Source organism: Populus trichocarpa, chromosome 5, assembly GCF_000002775.5.
Source record: "Populus trichocarpa isolate Nisqually-1 chromosome 5, P.trichocarpa_v4.1, whole genome shotgun sequence".
Classification (NCBI taxonomy): domain Eukaryota; kingdom Viridiplantae; phylum Streptophyta; class Magnoliopsida; order Malpighiales; family Salicaceae; genus Populus; species Populus trichocarpa.
Window position 1 is genome coordinate 14,434,496 of NC_037289.2, and position 22,730 is coordinate 14,457,225.

Below are 22,730 nucleotides of genomic sequence, written 5' to 3' on the forward strand. Positions count from 1 at the left end.
CTTGAACATATTTTATTTGACCACTCTTTTTTAATTCTAGTGCCTCAACTTTTCTAGCTAAAGATGCAAATTTGGCTTGGAGGTCATGATCTCCCCTAAGGTTGTACATGCCTCCATTAGATGTATGAGGTTGAGTTTTAGCTGGTGCCTCACACGTACCTGTGGTGTCCCAATTTTGAGCATTTTCAGCTAGCAAGTCTAGGTACTCCATTGCTTCATCAGGGTCTTTATCTTCAAAAGTTCCATTGCACATCAATTCCACCATTTGCCTATCTTTAGGTGTTAACCCTTCATAAAATTGTGAGACCAATCTCCATGTTTCAAAACCATGATGAGGACAGGTATTAAGCAAGTCTTTATATCTATCCCAACACTTGTAAAATGTTTCTCCTGGTTTTTGAGTGAAAGTGGTGATTTGTCTTTTGAAAGAGTTTGTTCTGTGAGACGGAAAAAACTTCTTTAAAAATTGTTGTTGCATTTCATCCCAAACACGAATGGATCCTGACCTAATATTTTGTAGCCATGTTTTAGCTTTATCTTTTAATGAAAAAGAAAAAAGCTTTAATCTGATGGTGTTCATGCTACAATTTAAGTCATTATAGGTGTTACAAACTTCTTCAAATTCTCTTAAATGCAAATATGGATTTTCTAATTCTAAGCCATGAAAAGTGGGTAAAAGTTGAATAATACCTGGCTTAAAATTAAAATGAGAAGCATCAGGAGGAAAAACTATACATGATGGTGCACTTGTTCTTGTTGGATTCATGTGATCTCTAAGTGTTCTCATATGATTATTCTCATTATTCTCATTATGAATTGACTGGTTATCTTCTTCGGCCATGTTTTCTAAAGAAAATGAGGATTTCCTAGAGAGTCTACCACTTAATGTACGTGTCCAAACTCTCATGCAAGTGCAAAAGGAAAGAAAAGAAAAAGAAAAAGAAAAAGAACAAAATTAGAAAAACAAATAAAAGTAAAGACAAAAGAAAATAAAAGAAATATAAAATTTATACAATACTTACCTCCCCGGCAACGGCGCCAAAAACTTGACACGACCAAAAGATTGATGTCTTCTCCCAAGTGCAGGAGTGTCGAAGTAATAAATAACCCGGCAAGACCGGGGTCGAACCACATAGAGGTGAATTGTATAAATTACAAATAAAGAGAAAGATTTGAAGATAATAATAACAGAAAAGGAGTTGAAGAGAGTTTTGGGAAGTGATATTGATGTAAGGATTAAACAATAATAAACAGATATCAAGGTTAGAGGATCCACTAATGGTATTTCAAATAAATATAATATAAACTCTTTTTATTACTCAATTGGAAACCACACACAAAGGAGGTTCCAATCGAATGATTTATCGTTATTAGCTCATTATAAATTATTAACATGATCATATTAATCATCTTATCTAAGTAACACCATACTTATAAATATCATCAGGCATTTATGTTGCTAGCTTATGTTAACAACAAATCAAGTTCCTATCATAACAACGATGTCGGCCGAAAACTATGAAGGATCAAGCATTTGATGTACCAAGTGTTATACAACACAAATCTAGATTAACCATTTAACAAGCAAGGTTTATCTTGATTAAGCATTAGTAAGATAAAAAGATAAGACATGCTAATAACAATTTATCTTGGATATAAACATTAAAGTCCATGTTGAGTTTATATTATACCTATTCTAACACCATTAGTAAAACCTTTTCACCTTGACATAATTAACTTAGCTAAACATAATGAAGAAGAAAAACATAAATAAACAATATAAGAACATAAACATGATATAAGTTAACTAATTATAGGAAAGGAAATGAAAAAGCATAAACAAGAGATTAATATAACATGAAAGAAAACTTGAACATTACAAAGATTTAGAAAGAAAGCAAGAACATGATCTTGATCTAAAAACCAAGATGACTAAATACATGGCAAATGTCTCCTTTTATAGGCTAAGATGTGGAACTATTGCTTGGTGGACTAAGGAAATAGTTGGTGGCCAACCATTGATTTGGTGGCTGGTTTTTGACATTGTTGGCTGCTGGTTCTTGAAATTGTTGGCAGATTTTTGATATTGTTGGCTGGCCAAAACGTCATTGCTAACATCAGAATTTGAGCCCTTTGTTTCATGAAAGCTGTGGACAATTGTCTCAGCTTTCCAACAAAAAAAACCAGAGCTCATTTGGACTTCTAGAACTCAAGATATGAGCTGAAAACCGAACAGTGTTTGAGCTGCAGGACAGGTTCCGACTTCTCCGTTGTTACTAAGATTTGAACTTGAAAACGGTAGAATTGAGTCTTGGACCCTTCATGAAAGTTTTAGGTATATTTCTTATCTTTCCATTCATATAAAGTGGACCTAAATCCGAGTTCTACAACTCCAGTTATGATCAAATAACCGAATGGTGTTCCAGTTTGGAATTGAACCAGCATCTCTTCTCTTAGCCTAGTCCTCTTTTTGTCTCTTCACTTTCAATTGTTAATCACATCAATCAATCCTTTGAATTGTGAGATATACCTGCATTCAAAACAAGCATTTACCATAAATTAAAGATATATTATATTATTAGACTTGTTATTATAAAACATGCTTTAGTTAGGGAATTTAATGATACTTTAGTGCAATACGATGATATAAAGCCTTAATGAGAATGCACTTTTAAGTACTAATCATTACTCAACTGGAAACTACACACAAAGAAGGTTCCAATCGGATTATAAATTATTAACATGATTATATTAATTATCTTATTTGAGTAATGCCAATACTTGTAAATGTGGTCAGGTATTCATGGTGTAACTTATGTTAACAACAAATCAAGTTCCTTTCATAGCACAGGTGTCAGTTATACCATACAGTAGGCTATGAAAGTGCCAAGTATTTGTTGTACCAAGGGTTGTACAACACAAATCTAGATTAACCATTTAACAAGCAAGGTATTAAGAATGAGTAAGATAACAAATACAAAACATGTTAGTATCAAACATTAAAGTCCATGTTGAGTTTATATTATATTTATTCTTACACCATTAGTGTACCCTTTTCACCTTGACAAAATTAACTTAGCTAAATATAATGAAGAATAAAAACATAAATAAACAATATAAAAACATAAACATGATATAAGTTAACTAAGTATAGTAAAGGAAATGAAAAGCATAAATAAGAGATTAATATAACATAAAATAAAACTTAAACAATACAAAATACAAAGAGAGAGAGTGATCTTGATCTGAAAACCAAGATGTCTAAATATATGGCAAATGCCTCCTTTTATAGGCTAAAATTCAGAACTACTGATTTGATTACTAATTATTGAGTGGGTGGCCACCTCTTGACTTGGTGCCAACCATTATCTTCTTGTCTGAACAAAATGTCATTGCTAACATCATAATTTGAACATATAGTCTTCATGAAAGTTTTGGGCATTTGTCTCAGCTTTCCAACAAACAAGGAGCTCATTTGGACTTCTAGAACTCGCGATATGGGCTGAACACTGAACAGTGTCTGGGCTGCAGGACAGATTCCGACTTCTCGTTTGTTGCTACAATTTGAACTTGAAAACGACCGTTTTGAATCTTAGACTCTTCACGAAAGTTTTAGGCCTATGTCTTAGTTTTCCATCCATATAAACCAGACCTAAATCTAAGTTCTACAGCTCCAGTTATGATCCAATAACCGAATTATGTTCCAGTTTGAATTGAACCAACATCTCTTCTTTAAGTTTAGCCCTCTCTTTGTCTTTTCACTTTCAATAATTAAACACATCAACCAATCCTTTAAATTGTGAGATATGCTTGCATTCAAAATGAACATTTTACCATAAATTAAAGATATCTTATATTATGGTACTTGCTATTATAAAACATGTTTAAGTTAGGAATTTAATGATACTTTAAGTGCAATATGATGATATAAAACCTTGATAAAAATGCACTTTTAAGTACTAATCACCCCCCCCAACCAGCTTATTATTGGTCCCTAGTAATTAAAGCGTTAAAACAATTTGCAATATTAAAAAGCAAGGCATTCATCATTCAACTTCCATTAATCTATCCAAATAAACAAACTCTCATTAGATTTATTTATTTGCTTCATACTTCTTAAACAAGATATTAATAAACCTTCCTTTTGTGCTCAATATATCAACACATAGTTATGAGACTTTGCTTGGATGAAAACACAATTTTGTTCTAATGTTTTTCTAAGGTTAACTTCCTTCGGTTTAGATTTGTTATCTTTTTTTTCTTTTTTTGTTCTTTTTTTTAATATATATATATATATATATATATATATATATATATATATATATATATATATATAAAACTTAAAACACAATGCATCTTTAATCCATGTAACGAGCTTTAGGCTAATGACTCCCAGACCAGTTGGCCTTAGGACATTAGGTGTTGAGACACCCCTACGAGCTTAGTAACTTGGGTTGCAGATACTGATACGTAAATAGTGCAATATTTGATTCCCTTAAGCTTTCCTCCTCAACCCATGTAACAAGCACTAGGCCAATAGCTCCCAAGTTAGTTTACTTTAGGGTAGTATGTGTTAAAACACCCCTTCGGACTTAATTGCTTAGGTTGAGGAGGCTACAAAACCAAACTTATCTACGTTTTTATTATCATCAATATTATCAATTTGTTTTTGTTTTTTTTTCGCAAATTATATACTATCCATTTCCCTTAGTTGTTACCTTTAACAAAAGAACATAAATAATGTAATAATCCAATGTGGAACCCACAATCATATATTAAAGTGTGTGTGTGAAAATGAAAGTTTAAGAATACTTGTTAAATTAGTATATGAGCAGAATCAACTGTTAACAATGTGAGAGTTTGTAAACCTGAATATTTCAAGAAGTGTTATGATAGACCTTGATAAGAATGTTTACTAAGATGCGTCTCAAGAGTCAATAAAAATCCTCCTTACTCTGTCATCCTAATAATAACAGTTTTGTTAAATGGTTTTAATAACAACAAAAAGTTAGTTTTTTTTTTAACTTATAGAACAAAGAGATTCTCAAAACAAGGAGATCCATTAAAGATCCTTATAGAACAAGGAGATTCTCAAAACAAGCTGCCACATCCTTATACGAAAAGAATCCTAGCTAAATAGAAAGTCCACAAGTCAAAAGAAAGTAAATTGCCATAAAACTGAACACTGATTGACCCATATTGCGATGCTTTTCCGAACACTGATTGACCTGAAATTTTAACCTAAGGTAGTACAACATGTCAGAAGACTCCACATGAAATTGCAGCCCGATCCAACGATTAGATTGAGAATTATGACTATTGCCATAAAACTGAATCATTGCATATTTTACATCAGAATCCGAATTGGACCTTACCTGGATCGTATCAAGTGATTTTTCAAAACTGAAATTGTTAAGTTAATGGATTATACTGTTGCGTAAAAATAAGATGAAACATTGTTCATGTTGTATAAGTGGCGTAATGACTAAAACTAACTTGCAAGTGACAAAGATGGGATTAAGGGGGTAAATAAAGTAATTTAAATGGAAGAACTAAAAGGAATAGAGATAATATGTTCCAGCCTTTAGGAAGGTTTAAAGAGGACTTGATTGGCAAATGTTATAAATGGGTTCATAAGAAAGAAAATCCACAAAATAGCTATGGTCTAAGGGTAACAAGAGATTATGAGTTGAAAAAGAATTTAGATATATACACATTGATAAGTCACGACATATAATTAAGGGAGAACATCACGAAAATAATGACAAGACCTTAGTTGAATTCAAATAGATGTAGGGAACTTATGATAGTGGTTATCAAGTTTATAGATTGAGAACTGGACAGAAACTGTTACTTAACTTCCAGAGGAGATTGAACTTGAAAATGACTAAATTAGAGATAAGGATCTTCATGAAAGTTGAAGTTTAAGATGTTAGCTTTCCAAAAAAACTGAACTTGCTTAATTTGGAGTTCTATAACTCCAAATATGGATTACAAACTGTCAATGGGTCAAACCGAATCTTACTAGACAGAATTGATGACGTGCAGTGATGGGTAATTTTGAATATGTTCATAACAGAACTAAGTCTTCCACCCTAAAGAAAAGTTGTAGATTTGTATCTTAGCTTTTCAAAGAGTTAAATCTCATCGAAAATTGAAGTCGATGACTTTACTTATGATTAAAATAGTAAGTAGTGCTTTTGAATAATAATAATAATAAAAAAAAAAAAATGATCTAGAAAGTGTAATTAACCAATTGAAGGAAAACAATTGGGAAACAAAATTAATACATGGTGATGAATTTATGTGGATGAAATTGGAATGGTATAAGAATGTTCATTATGGTCAACTTACGAGAGGTTACTAATGGTATCTCTTAATTCCAAACAGGAGAGGCACCTAAAATAGGGACGATTGCAAGTTGAGGAACCCGGGCAATTGAAGGAGCAGGTAGGTGTATCACACCTCTTCTTTTCAATTCATATCAAACTAATGCTAGGATATAGATTTTATGAATTGCTAGTTACAACAAGTTTTGTACTTTAATATGGCCATATATAGATGGATATGCGATATGCATGATTTGTTACAAAGTTGTTGGTTGATGGTAAAGAATTGTTAAATTGAAACTAGGAGGAGAAGTGAGAGAAAATTTTTTTTTTTTTTTTGGTAAGTTGACGTATGTATTAAAGGAAGAAGATACAAACATTATAAGGGGCATACCCCAGATTTACAATGATAACAGAAAACATAAAACAACAGATGGCTACATGCTAGCCATCGACCGTAAAACTGAAACCTCACTAGATTCGTTAGGAAAACCAATACAACCAGCTAACTAACAGATTGAGAATCTATGGTATTCACCCTCCAAGCTTGTTGGATCCTTGTGTTTTCATTTGTTGGTACGACATTCCTCATCAAATCAAGCTTATCACGAATGATACATTCGATTTGATTAAGGACCAAATTCGGAGTTCTAGACATTCCAGCAAAGATCCTTGCATTCCGTTCTTGCCATACATGATACACTGTAGCTGCAAAACTCAGTTTACGAGAAAAATTGACGAAACTCTTGCCATGCCAAGAGACAGTGGCCCATCGAATCCATTCATCCCAGCCTTTTGTCATTCTTGGAATGTCGCATCTGTCACAAACATCCCACCAGATCGCTTTAGTATAGGAGCATTCAAAGAACAAGTGGTTGTGATCCTCATTGTTGCGGAGACAGAGTGAGCATCTATTGGGACCATGTATACCAAACCGATGAAGTTTATCTTGAGTTGTGAGTTTCTGTTGGACAGCCATCCATAGAAGAAATGAATGTCTTGGAACAGCATTCTTGAACCACACAATGTCATGCCATTCAACCATCTGACGATAACGTCTTAGTTGTTCCCAAGCTACTTTGACCGAGAATCTGTGATTTGGCGAATCCAACCAAACTAACTCATCCTTTTGCCCCATGTTAGGATTAGAATTGGAAGGAATAGCTTCTATAATGGGGTGCCAGCCAATAACTTGGGTGGTAGGAGTTTTCCATTCTGAGTTCTGAATTAGCACATTCACCTTCGCGTTCTTGGCCATACCTGAATCATAGATGAATCTTTCCCCGTAAGAATCCGCGAGTGGGCTGTGAGGATGCCAATTATCAAACCATAGAGAGGTTGTCATTCCATCTCCTATGATGTACTTCATCTTCGGCCATGCTAAGGATCTGAGCTTTAGAATCTTTCCCCAAGCCCAAGAGCAATTCTGTGGCGTCTTGACTGTCCAGAAATTCCTACCTCGCAACAGATTGGATCTGATCCAAGTAGACCATATTGAGCCATCTGAGTCATTGCACAGGTTCCAAATGTGTTTCAACAAAGTAATCTTGTTCCATTCTGTTATGCTTTTTATTCCTAGCCCCCCCTCCTTTTTTGGAAGACATACCTGATCCCAAGCCACTTTAGCCCCAGTAGTTCTCATATCTGAACCTGACCAAAGAAAGGATTTCATAATTTGCTCCACATTTTTAATTACTTGCCCAGGTAAGAGAAAGAGAGATGCCCAATAGACCTGTATGGAAAATAAGACTGAATTAATCAGTTGTACCCGTCCTGCATATGAGAGTGTTCTACAAGTCCAATGTCGAACTTTAGAGGTGATTCGATCCACGAGGCCCTTACAATAAATAGCCTTTAGTCTGGACGAGAGAAGAGGTACTCCCAAATATTTCATAGGGAGCTCCCCCTCTCTAAACCCAAGAATATGAATAATTTGTTCCCTCTCAGCATTTAACACACTGCTCAAGAAGATGTCACTTTTGTTTGGATTTGGATACAGACCTGATAGATCTTGAAACTTTGTGAGCACAGTTCTGATCATACGAATTGAGTTTACATCCCCGTTGCTAAAAATCATCAAGTCATCAGCAAAACAAAGATGAGAAATTTTGTCCTTCTTGCATCTCCAGTGGAACTTGAATTCTTGGTTGGCACTCATCTTGCAGAATAGCCCCGACAGGATTTCCATACATAGGACAAACAAATATGGGGACAATGGATCCCCTTGTCTCAGCCCTCTTCCCCCTTGAAAGTAACCTGCAAGCTCACCATTGACGTTGATAGAGAATTGACATGATGTAACACAAACCATGATCCAATCAATGACTGTTCTAGGGAATCCCATTTTTATTAACATAGCGTCAACGAAATCCCACCGCACCGAGTCATAAGCCTTCATCAGATCAACTTTCATAGCACAACGAGCAGGTCCCGAAGGGTTACATTGATATCAGCATTCATGATAAACTTGATTAGTCGATATGGTAAGAGAGACTAATGATACTAATATGATTCGTTAGTATCGGCATTACAATCCTAAGGTTTTTGGGAAGAAAAAGATTGATTGACTATTCAGTGAAGGATAGTTAATGATGCCAATGAATTGGTATCGACACTTACTTGAAGAAATTGTCCTTCGGTATTAATATATGATATTGGTTGGAAATTAAGAGTGGAATGGAAAATGTTAGTGAATTTATGATAACAAAAAATCCTAAAAGGACCAAGTGGGGAATTGTAAAGAAATTTGAATGTATGTTAATCTTGAATAAATTACTTAATTACCAATGTTAATATTGTTTTTCATGATATTTATTATCCAATGTTATACTTGTTTTAGGTCCGTCACACTCACGACAAGAGTGATTTTTATATCTTTCTATCTTCTTGTTATCTAGTTTTAAGTGAATGTTTATGTATTTTGTATCTTAAGAAATTGTCATGACTTGATTTGTAATAATATCTTTTAAATTGAATGTATGAACTTAAACTATACTTTCATGTATTTATATTTTACATGTATATTTGTTTACTTATTTAGTATCATCTAATATTTCATTTCTATTATATTAATGCTTGATAAATTGTAGTTGCATTGATGTGGGTTGTTGGAATTGAGACCCATGATGATTGGGTCGTGATTGAATAATGGTTAATAGAAGTGTAACAAGTTGTTTTTCAATAACTTAGGACTTCTCGGAATAGGGAAGACTTTGCCAAAATTTCGGTGGACTTTTGCAAAAAAAAAAAATCATGTTTTTCCTATATTACAATTGGTGTGTTGTCCCGATAATTGGGATGTTACAATATTTGTTTAAAGAGAGTCGTTTATGTGTTATATCAAGTTCTATGCGTGAATTGCTTGTATGTGAAGCATATGGGGGCGGGTTGCATGAGCATTTTTATTGGCCTAAAATGAAAAAAGATCTGCAACGCATATGTGATAAATGCATAACTTGTAGGAAAGTAAAGAGGACTCAACCACATGGCTTGTGTACCCCTTTGCATGTACCTAAGGAACCATAGGTAGACATTTCAATAGACTTCGTCTTAGGTTTACCTAGGTCAAAACGGGGTAGGGATTCAATCTTTCTAATTTTTGTTAGGTTTTCAAAGATGGCACACTTTATTCCATGTCATAAAACCGATGATGCAACTAACATTGCTGATCTGTTCTTTAGGGAGATAGTACGGCTTCACGGGGTCCCTAAGAACATTGTTTCTGATAGAGATTTTGAGTTCCTTAGTTATTTTTGGACGGTGTTATGAGGCAAATTGGGTACTAAACTGTTGCTTTCAACTACTTGTCACCCCAAATAGATGGACAAACCGAAGTAGTTAATAGGATCTTAACACAACTTCTGCGTGCTGTTATTTAAAAGAACTTAAAGAATTGGAAAGATTGTTTGCCATTTATAGAGTTTGCATACAATCATATTGTGCACTCTACTACTGAATTTTCACCATTTGAAATTGTGTATGGATTTTAACCCTTTAACTTCCATGGATTTGATTCATTTGCCTATTGATGAAAGGGTTAGTTTGGATGGTAACCGTAAAGCACAGGTGGTGAAGACACTCCATGAGAGTGTGCGACAACAGATTGAAAAGAGGAATCGTGTGTGTCCGACCAAAGCCAATAAGAGGCGCAAACATGTTGTCTTTCAGCCCGACGATTGGGTTTTGGTGCATATGCGCAAGAAGAGATTTCAAAGCTACAATCACGAGGAGATGACCCATTTCAGATCCTTGAGAGGATCAAAGACAATGCTTATAAAGTTGATTTGCCATGTTAGTATGGTGTTAATGCTACCTTTAATGTTTCTGGTCTTACTCTGTTTGATGTAGGTGATGATTCGAGGTCGAATCCTTTTGAAGAGAGAAGGGATGACGAGGATCAACCCAACACCAAGCTTCATGCCAATGACCCATTGGAGGTGCCAATTGGGCCAATTACAAGAGCTAGGGCAAATAAGCTTAAAGAAGCATTGAATGGGCTTGTTCAGAACATAGGGAGAAAGATGGACCTAGAGGTGATGCGAACCTCGTGATCACATGGTCACGCAACCCACACGCAAAGACACCAATTCCCAGAGAGCCAAGTAAATCAGGTTTGATAGGAATGTGACACAAAGAAAACTTGTACCTAGACACCAGCACTATTGGAAACGGAGACCCCCACCCAACGAATATTGATTCACGAACGAGAAGTATAAGGATGACGCCACGAAGACAGTTGTTCTTTGATAAGTCGTTTTTCAGTTCTTTAGAGAACCATGGAAGGGAGATTATCGCACCAACACACACACACACACAAAGTGCGGCAAATAAGAAGTTTTATTAATCTGAATTGTCTTACCCTATATGTCTGGTTATGCCTTTATTTATACTGACTGTAGACTTTAAAGAAACCCTAATGGACCCCCCTTAGGTGGACTTATATAAATCCCACTTACATCTAACCCAAATAAGTAATAATAACCCAAAGACTAAGAAGAAAATAATAAAAATATAAAAATTATCATACTAAATATGCTAGAATCAGATTTGTCATCCTTATGAAGTCCCAAATAAACTAGGAGAAATCTGATTTGGAAAATTTGTGTTGCTTCCCCCTTTGATGTCCTTGGATTTCCTTGTTTAATTTGGACAAATAAGAAAACAAATTTTCTCATTTGTTGTTGATTTAATTACTTCCCTTCTTAAGTTAGGGAAAACATTAAATAATCCTTCCCTCTTTAGGAATAAGATCTGGCCAACTTCCTTACTTAATTAGGAGAATAAATTGCTGACTTTCTTTCCTTGTTATAGCTAGGATGAATAAGGAAATCCTTGTAAGAAAAAGGATTTTGAAACATTTATGAATCCTTGCCACTTGGAAACTATATTGGAGCACATTAAAGATCTTTGTAGAGCTAGGAGATTCCCAAAACAAGCCGTCATATCCTTGTAGGAAAAGGATCCTTGCCAAATAGGAAGTCCACAAGTCAAAAGGAAGTAAATAACAAAATTGGTACAGCCTCTGTTGACCCATATTGAGATGCCTTCCCAAACTTCGATTGACTTGAAATTGTAACCCAATGTAGGAAAATATGTCAGGAGACTCCACATAAAATGGCAGCTCGATCCAACGGGCGGATTGAGAATTATATCTATTGTTGTAAAACTGGATAGTTGCACATTTTTACGTCAAAATCCAAATTTGACCTTTTTTGGATCGTATCATTCCCTCTCTCTTCAAGATGATTCGTCCTCGAATCACCAATAAGTTGAATGGACAACTCCTTAGCCTCTTTTTGAAGCCTTTTAAGTTCTTTTCTTGCCAACAATCGTTGCCAACAACTTTAGATGAAAGTAGTAGCCGTTCTATTTTCTATATCATCATTGCAGCGTTTTTTCTCCTCTTTCTGAAGCTTGCTGGGCATTGACTGATGTCGTTAACACATCAAGTTCTTGCTTCATCTCCCCTAGAATACGAGATAGACTCTTGGATTCTTTTTTTTAAAACACTAATCTCTTTATTTCTCTCCATTTGATACCACCTCTTCTTTTGAATCCTTCTTTTCTTTTGCCATAACACCTCATCAGAATACATGAAATCACTTTGGTTTCTAGGCTGCCAAAAACCTTCTTGATGGCCTATGATCTCATCTTTAAAACCACCATTACCAATATCATCAACGTCCTCCTCATAATCAGCCCACCTTGACCTTTCGGCCCCACTGCCATTGTTAGATTTGTGTTGAGCCCCAACTTTTCTCACGTCTTGGGTACATGTTCTAGCCACGTTACCATGTTTTCCCACATTCTCAAGTCTGTCACACACGTTCTCCATCATAAAATTCATTCTTTCCATCATCTTCATCATGGCATGCATTTGGAATTTAAGTTCTACATCAGGAAGGGGTGGTGTGTTGTTTTGCGCTGACATGATAGTACCGGAAAAAATTGGTTAGTGGTAAAAAAAATCCTCACATCCCTCGTGTTTCGTTCAAACACTCTTAATATCCTCACATGCTCACACCTCTCGTCTCACCTTCTTGCGGTTTGTGCAAAACTCAAACCAATACCAAATAGAACCAACTTGGCAGCGCAATCCAAATATGTATATATGACTCAAGAAGCAATAAAAACCAGAAAACAAGCAAAACAAAACTGGATACCCGTATTGAGATGCCTTCCCAAACTCCGATTGATCTGCAATTTTAACCCAATATAGGACAACATGTCAGGAGACTCCACGTAAAATGGCAGCTTGATCCAACGGTCGGATTGAGAATTATGATTGTTGCCGTAAAACTGGATAGTTGCACATTTTACATCAAAATCCGAATTTGATCTTTCCTGGATCGTATCAAGAGGGACTTGGGAAATTTAAGGAGCATGAAGAACAACTTTTAATTCATCTAATTCAGGTCCAAGAAGAGCCCAATTCGTGTCGATCAAGGGGCTGATGTGTAACACCCTCAAATTATAATATCATGAAATCTCCCAACATTTCTTTACCAATGTCAAGTATTGGGTAATATGTCTAAAATTATGGGATTTTTTTTTTTGAAAATTTCGGCAGAGTTTCCTCTATTTTTGTTTTTTTTTTTAGTAAGTTGACGTATGTATTAAAAGAAGAAGATACAAACATTATAAGGGGCATACCCCAGATTTACAATGATAACAGAAACATAAAACAACAGATGGCTACAGGCTAGCCACCGACCATAAAACTGAAACCTCACTAGATTCGTTAGGAAAACCAATACAACCAGCTAACTAACAAATTAAGAATCTATGGTATTCACCCTCCAAGCTCGTTGGATCCTTTTGTTTTCATTTGTTGGTACGACATTCCTCATCAAATCAAGCTTATCACGAATGATACATTCGATTTGATTAAAGACCAAATTCGAAGTTCTAGACAATCCACCAAAGATCCTTGCATTCCGTTCTTGCCATACATGATACACTATAGCTGCAAAACTCAGTTTACGAGAAAAATTGACGAAACTCTTGCCATGCCAAGAGACAGTGGCCCATCGAATCCATTCATCCCAGCCTTTTGTCATTCTTGGAATGTCGCATCTGTCACAAACATCCCAGCCTTACCTCTATTTTTGTTGGTACCAAGTTATCGACAACACTTCTATTATATGTCATTACGACTTCCATCTTGATCCAATCATCCTGGATCACATTCCATTCATCAAACAATAACTCAATATTTATACTTATCAATATATGCAAGTCTCATAATATCAATTAGTAAATCAACATAAATGTACTACCAAAACAACTCAAAAGATAAACAAATTCATCATTAAACGTAATAAATGCTAACTAACTACATATAAGCCTTTAAACTACATAAATACAACATTAAGATTAAGAGTCATATTATATTTATAATAAATCTTATCTTATCATTTTGAAAATGATTTGGTCATACTAACAACTATACATATATATAATACATCCACTACATATTACACATTCTACTTAATTTTTACAACACAAAAGGATTTACACTCAAAGTAAAGACATGAATATTACATTCCAAAATAGTAATTCATAAACAGGAGTATTCCTACATCTAACGATCTGCATCACCTCGCGGTGTACCTGTTTCAACAATAACAATATTAAGTAACTTACTCACTATATTATTCTAATATTAATTAATTACTCTTAACCTTTGAAATTTAATACTTCTACTTCAATCTAACTTAATCCCTTAATTTACATAATCTTTTCAAAATTTACAAATCCAGCTAACTCATCTTAATTACCAAATAAATCTAACACTTCCATATAATTACTCAGAAATTTGGTTTCCTTCCTCAGTCACCAATAGATCCAGTACTTCTATTCGAATTACCCATCATCCGGCTAACTTTTTTTTTATTAGCCAATCAATCCGGTAATTCCATTTGAATTACCCAGCATCCGGCTAACCTCTTTTATTAGCCAAACAATCCGGTAATTCCATACAAATTACCCCATGTCCAGTTAACCTCTTTGTTAACCAACAAAACCGGTAATTTCACATAATTTACCGGTAATTCACATAATCATAACTCAATTTATTCATTTGCTCCATTCGTTTAATATCAATTAAATAAGCAACATAGATTATTAGAGAAACTAAAAATTACAAAATAAGATAACGAATCACCTACCTTCTGCTCGGGATGACCCAGCTCCTCCTGTCTGATAACCAGCTCCAAACACAACTCCTGAATCAATCAAGTGTCATTATATCATTAGTCCATCAATATTTTTCTTACGTGCCGAAACACAAAGCACGTAATATTTTTATTTGTAATTTGTTCTAATAAAAATTTATTCTCAAATATAACATCATTATTTTACATACAACCTCATATTTAACTCAAGTTACTTCTTTGCTTACTCTATGTTCATAATTCCTCCATCAAATAATTCTTCTATTCTTTATACCCTCACATCATATTATTCATTTTATCTAAATACTATATTCAAACACAATCTAGACATCTTGTCTTCATATTTTCTTTTAACTAGTTTATTTCTCTTTTAATTTGAATTTACTTATTATTATTATTATTATTTTCTCAATTTAAATGCTATCTCTTCATTTAGTCTTTCTTACATTTTCAATTATCATGATTAAACATGGTTTGTTTCTAAACATTAACATCAAAACTCATTCTCCCACTTTTTCCTTCATTTGGCCGAATGTGGTGTTTTTTTTTCCTCCCCCAAATTTTTCTTCATTTACTTGTTATTTCAACTTATTTTCATTCTATTCCACTTCAATTTCATCATTTTTCCTTATTGTTTTTCCTTATTTTTCTCTCTTTCTCTCACGTTATGCTTTGTTTCTCTTTTCAATTTTTTTTGTTTCTGCCCATTCGGCAGTTAATAGAAGAGAAGGAGAGCTTATATGTTTTGTTTTCAATGGAAAATTACTATTATACCCTTAATGAATATTTTTTCCTCTTTGACGGTCTTTATTTTTTTTTTTGCTAGCACTACCGAGCTCCATTCATCTTAACATTTTAACCAGATTTTATTCAATATATTTTAAGGTTCCTCATAAAATTTCAGCTCAATCCGATGGTCGGATTGAAAATTACATCCAATAACATAAAACTAGTCGAATTGTGATTTTTCGTCAAATTTTTGAATTTCTCTAAAAATTCTGAAATTTTAACCCAAGCTAAGGTATCATATTAGAAGGCTTCACGCAAAATTTCAGAAGTTTTTGATAACCCAATCAAGAGTTACAAACTTTTTTGTTTTACATAAAACTAGTCAATTTATGATTTTTCGCCCGGAGGTTTTACATTCTCCCCTCCTAAAAAAAATTTCATCCTCGAAATTTAAATTCATACCTATATAAGAAAATAATCCAGGATACTTCTTCATCATTTCTGACTCTCTCTCCCAGGTTTCTTCTTCTATTTGAGAGTTTCTCCACAATACTTTTACTAACGGCACCCTTTTATTCATTAATTCCTTTATACATCGGTCCATAATTCGCACAGGCTGTACCTCCATAGTTAAATCTTCCCGCACTTCCTTCAAAATTTGTGGCAAAATTCGTGTAGGATCCAAATTTGCTTTCCACAGCATCGAGACATGAAACATATTATGTATCCTATCTAAATGTGGTGGCAGCAGTACACGATAGGCAACCGTCCCAATTCTTTCTATAATTTTATATGGCCCGATATACCTGGGTGCTAATTTTCCTTTCATTCCAAACCGAATCACATGCTTCCATGGAGCAACCTTTAAAAATACCATATCTCCAATTTGAAGCTCTAGAGGTCTCCGTCGATTATCTGCATAGCTCTTTTGCCGGTCTTGAGCTTCTTTCATCCTTTCCTTTATCACCTTCACCTTATCAACCGTGATCTGCACCAGTTCAGGTCCCAATAATTTTCTTTCCCCAACTTCATCCCAACATACGGCAGTTCGACATCTCCTTCCATACAATGCTTCATATGGTGCCATTCCAATAGTAGATTGATAACTATTGTTATAAGTAAATTCTACTAATGGCAAATGATCCTCCCATTGACCTCCAAACTCTAGAATACAAGACCGCAACAAATCTTCTAAAATCTGTATTGTCCTTTCAGATTGTCCATCAGTCTGTGGATGAAAAGTTGTGCTTAGATTCAATCTGGTACCCAAAGCCCGTTGTATACACGACCATAACCTTGATGTAAACCGAGGATCCCTATCGGAAACTATAGAAACTGGTACACCATGCAATCTCACCACCTCCTTAATATATAACTGAGCTAATTTTTCAACCAAATCCCCCATCTTCATAGGCAAAAACAAAGAAGACTTTGTCAGTCTATCCACGATCACCCATATAGCATCGTGTCCTTTCCTGCTTCTTGGTAACCCAGATACAAAATCCATAGTGATATTCTCCCATTTCCATTCTGGAATCGAAAAAGGCTGTAATTCTCCAGCCGGTCGTTGATGCTCTACTTTCACCTGCTGACATATGGCACACTTGGCCACATATTCTGCTATCTCCTTTTTCATGTTTGGCCACCAGTAACTCTCCTTCAAATCTCTATACATTTTCATGCTCCCTGGATGGATCGCTAATTTAGACTCATGAGCTTCTTTTAAAACTTCACCTTTTAAAACCTTGTCATCAGGTAAATATATTATTTTTCCCATCACTACGAGCCCATCATTCGACACTCGAAATAAAGAGTCTTGGCCGACTTTTACATTATTCATTTCTTTCTTTACTTCGGGATCTTCACCTTGAACTTTTCGAATCTTTTCTCTCATATTAGATTGTAGCACTAACGTTGCCAGTAACATTCCTCCTGAAGTCACATCCAAATGCACATTTAGCCCACCAAGTTCCAAGAGTTCTTTATCACCTCGCACTAGTAAGCCACAAATAAAAGCTTTATTCTTCCGACTCAGAGCATCTGCCACCACATTTGCTTTCCCCGGGTGATAGTCAATAATACAATCATAATCTTTGATCAGCTCCATCCATCTCCTTTGCCGCATATACAATTCTTTTTGTGACAACAAGTATTTTAAACTTTTATGATCTGTAAAAATCTGTACCTGTACTCCGTACAGATAATGCCTCCATATCCGCAAAACAAACACCACAGCTGCTAGCTCCAAATCATGTACTGGATAGTTCACCTCATGTGGTTTTAACTGTCTGGATGCATAAGCGATTACCCATCCGTGCTGCATAAGTACACAACCCAAACCCTTACTGGAAGCATCGCTATACACGACAAATCCCTCTTGTTCTTTTGGTAAAGCCAATACTGGGGCTGAAGTTAACCTGGATTTTAACTCTTGAAAACTTGTTTCACACTCCTTTGACCATTCAAACTTAACTTCCTTCCGAGTTAGCCGAGTCATTGGAGATGCTATCGTAGAAAATCCTTCTATAAATCTTCTATAATATCCAGCAAAGCCCAGAAAACTACGAATTTCAGTCACATTCATAGGTCTTTTCCATCTCAATATTGCTTCTATCTTCTTTGGATCCACACTGATACCCTTCTCCGATATCACATGACCCAAAAATACTACTTCATTCAGCCAAAATTCACACTTAGCTTCGCATACAACTTATTTCTCCTCAAGGTCTCTAACACTTCTCTCAAGTGATTTGCATGTTCCATTTATGACGAAGAATATATTAGTATATCATCAATAAACACTAGTACAAACTTATCCAGATAGGATCGAAAAACCCGATTCATCAAATCCATAAATATCGCTGGGGCATTAGTTAATCCAAAAGGCATCACCACAAACTCATAATGCCCGTAGCGAGTTCTAAAAGCTGTTTTCTGCATATCTTTCTCCTTTATCGTCACCTGATGATACCCTGACCTCAAGTCTATTTTTGAAAATACACATGCCCCTTTTAACTGATCAAACAAATCATCAATTCGTGGAAGGGGGTACTTATTTTTTACAGTCACTTTATTGAGCTGCCTGTAATCTATACAGAGCCGTAATGTTCCATCTTTCTTTTTAACAAATAACACAGGAGCCCCCCAAGGTGAAACACTAGGGCGGATAAACCCTTTATCCAGCAATTCTTGTAACTGTATTTTCAATTCCACCAATTCTGTAGGCGTCATTCGATACGGTGCCTGAGCTACTGGTGTAGTTCCAGGCAGTGTTTTTATCGAAACTTCTACTTCTCTCTCAGGTGGTAGCCCGGGTAATTCCTTTGGAAATACATCTGGAAACTCTCTTACTATAGGTATTTCATCCAACTCTATTCCTTTCTTTTCCAAATCTACTACATAGGCAAGATAAGCTGTACATCCCTTTCTTAATAGTTTCCTAGCCGTCATGATCGAAATTATACTATTTGGTATGATGTTCCTCTCTCCTCTAAACTCTACCCTCCTACCACCCTCATCTTGGAGAGTTACCGTTTTAGTAAAACAATCTATTTGGGCTCTGTATGTTACTAGCCAATCCATTTCCAAAATCATCTCAAAATCATACAAGTCTAGTGGTAATAAATCTACCCTCATTTCAACATCTCCTATTTTTACCCGACAACCCCTATAAACATACTCTATAAGTACAGTTTCCCCTAGAGGTGTACCAATTACTACCCCTTTTTCCACTCTCATAGGTTGCACTTTCAATTTATCTTTCCATTTTCTAGCTACAAAGGAATGGGTAGCACCAGGATCAATCAATGTATATACATGTTGAGATTCTAATAGTAAAGTACCTGCAACAACATCAGTGGCAGCTCGCACATCTTCTTGAGTCATACGGAAAACTCTTCCTTGAGCTCCCCCCTTCTTGTACTCGAGGTCGGCCTCGAACGACACTAGTCCCAGACTGGGCAGGTCTACCCGGCCTGTCCACGGTCACAGACTGCTGCTGACTCTGTCCTGAAAAACCCTGTCTCTGCGTCTGCCCCATAGTCCTCTGAGGACACTCCCTCCTACGATGCCCCGACTCTCCACAATAATAACATGCAGCATCTAGATAGGGGCAATCCCTCCATCTATGTTCCTGTCTACATATATAACATCTGCCAGATGGGACCGAACAATCTCCAGGATGTCTACGCTCGCATCTCACACACAGGGGATAAGTAGTCATCCTGGAGCCCTCTACGACTCCTCCTGGTAAACTAGTCTGTGGTCGTGACCACCCTCCCTGTGAGCTCTGCATAGGTCTACTCGATGTACCGCCTGATCCAAGATTTCCTCCCTTCTTTCTGAATTGACTAAAATGTCCTCCTTTTCCCTTTTTTGGAAATGGAGGTCTCCCTGTAAATGATGTAGGCTCCTTACGCTTTTCTGTTCCCATAGTACCCTGTCCATCACCTTCCCGCCGCCCTGCGGCTGCCACGGCCTCTAAAGATTGAGCGGCCACTATAAAATCTCTTACTGTCAGAAACTGCAAGGCAGCCAATCCCATCCTCAGCTCTTGTCAGAGTCCATCTCGGAGTCTCTCGATCCGATGCTGCTCAGTCAGTAAATAAACAGAAGCAAACATAGAGAGGTCTTGAAACCGCCTCTCATATTCCAATACTGTCATATCTCCCTGTGTAAAAGCCAAGAACTCCTGTTCTTTGATCTTTCGATGCTGTCGGGAATAGTATTGGTTCTCAAACTCTGTCTTGAAATCCCTCCATCTAAGCGTCTCAGCAGCCCGTCTCTCTTTAACAATATCCCACCATGTCTGGGCTCTGTCCGATAATAGCTGAGTAGCACAATCCACTCGGAGCTCTGCTGTACTGCTATTTGATCCATAGACCTCTCTATCTTTCGTAACCATCGCCCAGCTATCTCAGCATCCTCCTCTCCCATAAATGCCTCACAACCTAATTCTCTCAGACTCTTTACCCATCGAACTAAGGTGACCACATTATCCCTGAGGGTAGTACTCAATGGTCCCGCCATCTCTGTCATCACTGCACGAACCAACTGTGCAAGATAAGCTGGATCTGGATATGGTGGAGGTGCTACCCTAGGGGGTGCTGCTGGTGCTACTGCAGGCGCTTCTGTTGGTGGGGGCTGAGTCCCCTGCCCATCTCCATCAAATATCCTCCGCTCATCTCGGAGTCCTGATGACTCTCCTTGTCCGGATTGCACTGACCCGGCTGGCACAAAAGATGTTATATCTACCAGAGGATCTCTCTCTAGTCCTCTATCTCCAGTCTCAACTAGACGCTCGTCCCTCACGGGTGACGAGTAAGCTCTGGCTTCTTGTCGTGTACGCACCATCCTGAAACAATATTATTTTACATTAATAATGGTCTCCTGAACTTTAACCATGCTCTGATACCAAAATGTAACACCCTCAAATTATAATATCATGAAATCTCCCAACATTTCTTTACCAATGTCAAGTATTGGGTAATATGTCTAAAATTATGGGATTTTTTTAAAAAAAAATTTCGGCAGAGTTTCCTCTATTTTTGTTGGTACCAAGTTATCGACAACACTTCTATTATATGTCATTACGACTTCCATCTTGATCCAATCATCCTGGATCACATTCCATTCATCAAACAATAACTCAATAGTTATACTTATCAATATATGCAAGTCTCATAATATCAATTAGTAAATCAACATAAATGTACTACCAAAACAACTCAAAAGATAAACAAATTCATCATTAAACGTAATAAATGCTAACTAACTACATATAAGCCTTTAAACTACATAAATACAACATTAAGATTAAGAGTCATATTATATTTATAATAAATCTTATCTTATCATTTTGAAAATGATTTGGTCATACTAACAACTATACATATATATAATACATCCACTACATATTACACCTTCTACTTAATTTTTACAACACAAAAGGATTTACACTCAAAGTAAAGACATGAATATTACATTCCAAAATAGTAATTCATAAACAGGAGTATTCCTACATCTAACGATCTGCATCACCTCGCGGTGTACCTGTTTCAACAATAACAATATTAAGTAACTTACTCACTATATTATTCTAATATTAATTAATTACTCTTAACCTTTGAAATTTAATACTTCTACTTCAATCTAACTTAATCCCTTAATTTACATAATCTTTTCAAAATTTACAAATCCAGCTAACTCATCTTAATTACCAAATAAATCTAACACTTCCATATAATTACTCAGAAATTTGGTTTCCTTCCTCAGTCACCAATAGATCCAGTACTTCTATTCGAATTACCCATCATCCGGCTAACTTTTTTTTTATTAGCCAATCAATCTGGTAATTCCATTTGAATTACCCAGCATCCGGCTAACCTCTTTTATTAGCCAAACAATCCGGTAATTCCATACAAATTACCCCATGTCCAGTTAACCTCTTTGTTAACCAACAAAACCGGTAATTTCACATAATTTACCGGTAATTCACATAATCATAACTCAATTTATTCATTTGCTCCATTCGTTTAATATCAATTAAATAAGCAACATAGATTATTAGAGAAACTAAAAATTACAAAATAAGGTAACGAATCACCTACCTTCTGCTCGGGATGACCCAGCTCCTCCTGTCTGATAACCAGCTCCAAACACAACTCCTGAATCAATCAAGTGTCATTATATCATTAGTCCATCAATATTTTTCTTACGTGCCGAAACACAAAGCACGTAATATTTTTATTTGTAATTTGTTCTAATAAAAATTCATTCTCAAATATAACATCATTATTTTACATACAACCTCATATTTAACTCAAGTTACTTCTTTGCTTACTCTATGTTCATAATTCCTCTAAAAATTCTAAAATTTTAACCCAAGCTAAGGTATCATATTAGAAGGCTTCACGCAAAATTTCAGAATTTTCTGATAACCCAATCAAGAGTTACAAACTTTTTTGTTTTACATAAAACTAGTCAATTTATGATTTTT

The 22,730-nt window shown here is 35.7% G+C and overlaps 1 long non-coding RNA gene and 1 pseudogene across 1 annotated transcript; one reads left to right on the top strand and one right to left on the bottom strand.

Annotated features, from left to right (window-relative positions):
- Positions 1-323: 323 nt before the first annotated feature.
- LOC112327757 (small nucleolar RNA R71) lies at positions 324-434 on the top strand (annotated as a pseudogene).
- Positions 435-21,541: 21,107 nt separating this feature from the next.
- LOC127905391 (uncharacterized) lies at positions 21,542-22,400 on the bottom strand. The gene is made up of 2 exons (XR_008059370.1): positions 22,342-22,400; positions 21,542-21,784 (listed from the first exon to the last, which is right to left on the bottom strand). It is a non-coding gene; the product is annotated as an uncharacterized LOC127905391 (long non-coding RNA).
- Between the last annotated feature and the right edge of the window lie 330 nt (positions 22,401-22,730).